The sequence below is a fragment of the Canis lupus genome, chromosome 12, assembly GCF_048164855.1.
Source record: "Canis lupus baileyi chromosome 12, mCanLup2.hap1, whole genome shotgun sequence".
NCBI classification, from domain to species: domain Eukaryota; kingdom Metazoa; phylum Chordata; class Mammalia; order Carnivora; family Canidae; genus Canis; species Canis lupus.
Genome location: NC_132849.1, coordinates 61,543,754 through 61,549,753, shown reverse-complemented (window position 1 = coordinate 61,549,753; position 6,000 = coordinate 61,543,754).

The window sequence follows — 6,000 nt, the reverse complement described above, 5'->3', positions numbered from 1 at the left end:
CTGGTGCATAGGGTACACGAACAAAGAGAAAGGAGGCCTGGTCTATGGAGGAAATCCTAAACATTTCAGCCTGGTTAGGAAGTTAGATATGAGAAAGGAAGGTATTTATTAGCCTGCTCCAAAGAAGACCCAGAAGAAATGCGAAATAATCCCCCATGAGTAGATCTGACAACAGTGAGGATGAGTCAGAAAGAAAACAGACAACAGGAACTTCCTCTTTGTAGAAGGCATAGATCACATGCATTTGAGCTTCACCAGCTCCTGGGTGTTTTATCAACACAGAGCTTCAGCTCGGCTGAGAAAGGAGCCAAGAGTGGCGCTCAGATGATGGGGGCACTGTAACTGAGCTAAAGCGATTAGTCTCAATGGATAAAATATGAATGGGCTGCCTGAACAACAGGCCTCAGGCTTACAAAATCATGACAGAAAAACCGGGTGCCAAAATAGCATAGGGATTTAATACCCATTTCTGCCCGGACAGTCAAAACAAGAGCTGGAAAACATATTTCTCTTGCACCCCTGAGAATTGTTGGAACTCCAATTACCATTAGAATTGCCCTCCATAGAGCCTGAGAGGCCCAGTGTGGACCTCCTGTGCACACAGACCCAGGAAGCCTGGCCTTGTCCTGGCATCCATCCCTCTCCTTCTCTCCACTCCTGCCTCCTGGGTGGGGGGCCACCAACCACATGGCCAGAGGCACCAACATGTCACTACTGCAACAGTTTCCTTATATTTGATCAGATCTATTTAGCATAATTCTTTCTATTTCCATGTGTTTCTGTCTTACTCATTATTTATGTATGCTAGCACTTCCTTAATTTCTACAAGAACCAGCTTTGGCCGCCAGCAGCTCATGTTCTTCCCGTTTCCTGTCATCGCTCACCTGTTACTCTTTCTAATCAATGTCTCCTGATTTAATCCTATTTTGCCTCCACCTGCTCCCCCGACCTCATATGTGCCACCAGCATCCTGGTCCCAAGGGCACCTCTGCTCCAGTTGGTCCCAAAGAACCTCAGTCTGTCTTTCTCACTCTGCTTTGCCTTCAGGCCATAAACACTGAGTACTCAGGCTTTCTCTGCAATTGTTTGCAGCCATGTGCAATGTCTGTCATTAAAGGCCAAATGTCTGGAATCTAGCATGACTGAGATTTTAGGTGGAGCCTTCTGAATGCAGAGGTTCCACAGATGCCTTAGGAGTCTATGCCAGTGACAGAGATAATCAAAGGATATTGTCAGTTCAAGTTGAGATCCGGAATATTTCTTTCATAGAGACTCATCCCTGGAACCACTAAAACACTTCGACTTTCAAAGCTTAAGGTGGATTCAAAGAAAATTGCCTACATTTATTGTCAAGTTTCAGGGTGTGTGTGTGTGTGTGTGTGTGTGTGTGTGTGTGTGTGTTCAGGCTGCTATAACAAACACCACAGACTGGGTGTAGCCTAAATAAATAACATATCTCTGTCACAAGTTTGAAGACTAGAAGTCCGAGGTCAGAATACCAGCCCGGTGGGGTTCTGGTGGAGACAGTTAGCCATCTTCTCGCTTTATCCTCACATGGGGGGTGGGGGAAAAGACTCTCTCTTACGCCTCTCCTTATAAAGGCACAAATCCCATTCGTGGGGCTCCACTCCATGACTCCATCATCATCTCCGAACACTATCACACTGGGGATGGGGCAGAGAGTAGACATATGAATCTGGGCAGAGGCACATTCAGTCCATAGAAGTGTGTGCATATGCCTGAGTGAGGTTTATTTTTCTAAGGATGGGGTTGTATTCCTTCTTTGCCAACTCAACCATCAAAGCATGTGATAAATACAAAGAGCCCTAGACACAGATCCATTTCTCCACCTCTTACAATCTCCTCAAACGCAAGAAAGCTAAATAACCTCCTCATGCTGAAGCTCGGAGGGCTTCTCCACAAAATGGCAGGACTGTATCTGCTCCTCCTGAAATAGGTGGAGCATCGTGTCCTGCATCCATGCACCTGGATGCTGAGGTGGTTGAGGTCTAGAAGTGAGCTACTTGTGGGGACCCAGCTGTGAGTGAGTGATGGGACTGAATGTTGACAAGTATTTTGATTGTGGCCTATATCATTAGGAGAAAAATTCTCTTCTTTTCCTACCCTATTGAAAACAATTAGATGACCTTCACATTTCACCCAGACTCTACGATCAAACAAACTCATAAATGGAGCCATCTATGTCTTGGTTTTACTGATTTCCTGATTTTAGAATAACCTTGAATAATTCTGGTTGAACATAGAAAACATCTACTTCAATGATTCCTTATGTCAGAACAAGCACAATTTCTGAGTCCGTTTTTAATTTTACATTTGCAAAGAATTTGAACAAACAAAAAAACAAAGCAAAACTTTGTGAAAACCATCATTTCACAAAGAAGAGTCAGGGTCACAGCACGTTAAATAAGTGAAATGATACAGAAAAGAAATGGTGGATTTAGGATCAAAACGTTTGATCCTCGGTACCAGACCAATGCTCCCTTCTTCTCCACTCTGCTTCCCAATGTTTAGCCATATATGTTTACAGTTATAGAAGATTGGATGAAAACATATAAACATTAGTAATCCTAGTTCCCTCAACTTAAAGGTACAACAATAAACCAATGGCTCAGTAACAACATCGCACAATTGCATTCATAAGACCTTCTGTGACCTACCTGAAATGTTAACATAGTTTCACCACAGGTTTCCATCACACTTCAGGCTGCCACCCGGAATCCCTTGTATAGCTACCTCAGCCTTTCAAAGGGTCTCCCTGGACTTTAGCAGACACATCGGCCACAGTATGAGACTTCTCAACTTCAAAATCCCCCGTGCTTTCCATCTCCTTGGAACAAAGCCCGGCCTTTTGTACTTGCCCACAGGGTGCAGTGCAATGTGGCTTTAGCTTCCTCTCAGTCTTCTCGAACATTAGGCTCCCGTTTGCTGTCTTGTCTCTATTCAAACTTGATTGCTTTCAGTTCTCTTATCATGCCTACTGTCCATGGGCTGCTCCCTGGAATGTTCCTTGATATGTGGCTTCTTCCTGTCCATCCTTACAAGGGGCTACACTATTTGGAACACTTCTCTTCAACACTCTTCTAGAATCCTCTAGTGTCTTCTGACCATTTTATGTGGCTAGGCATCTACGCTCTACTCTCTGCTGTTGTTTGGTTGGCATTTGATTTTTACTTCCCTAAGTCCTAGAAAGCAGGATCGAGAGTGTTTTCATATTCTCAGGCCCCAGGAAGACACTTGACACACAGTTGGGATTCGAAGACTATTTCCTGGCTGACTCTCTGTCCTGCCCCTGGTCAGCCTCTGCTGACTGTGACTGGCAGTTTTCATGGTGTCAGATTCTTGAGCCTGTCCCATGACAGATTTGCTGTCTCTGTTGTATTGACTTCACATCTGACCCCTGCCCACCTCTGCCTTCATTTTAGTTTAATTTACTAGGTTTTGACATTCATCCACACCTGCCATGATGCTTGGCCTTGCCCACTCCTGTCTTCACCTTTGCTTTTCTTGCATCAGGACCAACTGTCAGGGGGACCTTGCTTGTGTCTCCAGAAAACAAGGTCTTGGGTACAATTCTTCCTCCTGAGTTACTAGCCCTTCCCTTCTTTCCATGAATCTCTGCTCTGTACCCTGACAGTTAGATGAGACACTGGCAGCTACTTAAGATTCCCTTGGCCAAGAAAGGTTAGTTAACTCATGGCAAGTTCCAAGCTTGAGGCTGAGCTACCCAAGCTCTAAATGGGGAAATTTTGGTAGATGTTAAAACATTTTAACATCTGTCCTGGACATCCAAGCACCATCCATCAGACAAGACTGCTTCTGAATTAGGGGAGTGGAGTAAAAGATGAGGGACATACAAAATATTGTGACATCTAGAAACAGCAATTATCATATGCTCTACACACAGCATTTCATTTTGATTGTCCTCAAAACAATCTCACAGGGTAGGGATTATTATTCTCATTTTCTAGCTTCTCATGCTTAGGAAGAAGATGAGGCTGTGCCAAGATTGCATTTCTAGTGAGAGCCAGAGCTGGCAAACTCATGCCCACCTCATTCAAACACATATCTCCTCATCTATAAAAAGTCAGTGGGAAAAGGACACCTAGTTCCTCAGGCCCATGGCCATCGACATGTCTGGGGTCCATTCCTGTTCCACGACCTGACAGTGGGCTGGACTCATCCGCTGGTGGTACAGTGAGTGAAAATTAAAACCATGGTGGAAATAAAGCAGTTCTAACAAAATCGAGTATCAGGGAGGCTATGAAGCAGTGGCATCTCCATCAGGTGGTAGGATGTGCACTGATATAATCATGCTAGAAGGCTTTCTAGAACTGTCTAGAAAGTTAAACGAGGCAACTCCTAGTCTAGGGATCTGCCTCAGAAATACTTGTTCATGAGCCAAAAAAACACGAACAGAGATCTTTACACAAGCACTGATAGAATATTGCATAAATGCGTTGTGAGATAGTCACAAAATAGATATACCGTGTACATCAGTCAATCTGACCAGAACTCTGCTACGTACATCAACATGAATGAAGCTCAAAAACAATATCTAGTGAAAAAGGTAAGTTGCAGAGTAACATAAACAGTATAATCAACTTACGAAAATGTAAATTTAAACAATATATCAGCTAGGCAGATAGATGATAGATAATAAATTTATGAAGGAAAGCAGGGGATTTAAAATACAATCCATTGGGAAGATGGTGTTTGTCACTGGGAAGTGGCAACTGGATGCTTCAAAATTATTGGTTGCATTTCTTTTCTCAGACTTCGTGTTGGCTATTTCTCAAGTGTTTGCATTTCCTGTTGTACCTAAGTAATATGTAATATATGTATTTTTGTGCATGTGATAGTGTATATTAAAAAGTACAAAAATGCAATGTTTTGAAATTTCAGAAGTGTGCATTATAGACAATATTATATAATTTATGTCACTGGGGAACAAATTGCTTGCCTTGTGTTTCCATAATTTATAATGTTGTGACCAACTCAGTAAGCTAATAAAGTCTAGAGAGTCTTTGGTTCTTTTAAAAATGGTGAGAAACCCAATTCCATCACATTAAATAACTGGGAAGGCTAGTCTCTCCCTCTGCTGGAAGTCAGAGAGCCACAGATTCAGAATACATTTTAGAGTTTTTCTAGGTCAAGATGACACACAATATTGGGAAAAGCAGTTCTGTTTCTCTTTGCTTTCAGTGCACCTCAAATGATTTGATTTTCTTTGAGTTGTGTATTAAATATGCTCACAGATGGAAGAACACAGATTCATTTCCTCGACAAGCATTTATTCACTGCCTACTATGTGCTTGGCACAGCAGTCAGGCAGTAGGGAACTGGGGAACGGGATGTGGGCCCGTCCTCGGGGAGATCACTGAGTGCACTGGGGAAGGCAGGCCACACCACAGAAACAGAGCCCCGAGAGCAAATGACCGGATGGAGAGAGATGTCTCTTCCAGCACAAAGGATGAGCACCCGGTCCATAGGGAGGAAGAAGGCAGACTTCCTAGGGACGAGAAGTAGCAACCTGGATCCTGAGGAGGAGAGAAGAGGAGCAGCCCCCCAGGACAAGGTGGGTGAAAGAAGCCTTTCAGGAAAGGGGCTGATCACGAAAAGGAAATAGGGCAAGAGCACAGTATAACATGTCCAGGAAATGCCAACTTCTTTGATTTTGCTGGAGACCCTATTATTTTGCCAACGATGACAACAAAAGAGAGAACCCCAAAAGGATTTGCGACCTTAATTTTTGTCTGGGTCTCTTAAGAGCTTCACCTGGGAAGCCCTGGCTAGACATTGGGAAGCGATTCACATCCTGCTCTGACACCTACATGCTATGTGTCCTTGGGCAAGTCCCTTGAGAGTGGCTGACTATCCTTTCCTCGTGTCTCCCACCTCCCCCCAACCTGTCCCTCTTGGGCTTCTGGCCCCGGGGAAGATGGGCCGTGATGTTGCAGTGGGGTAACCAACACAAGCCCC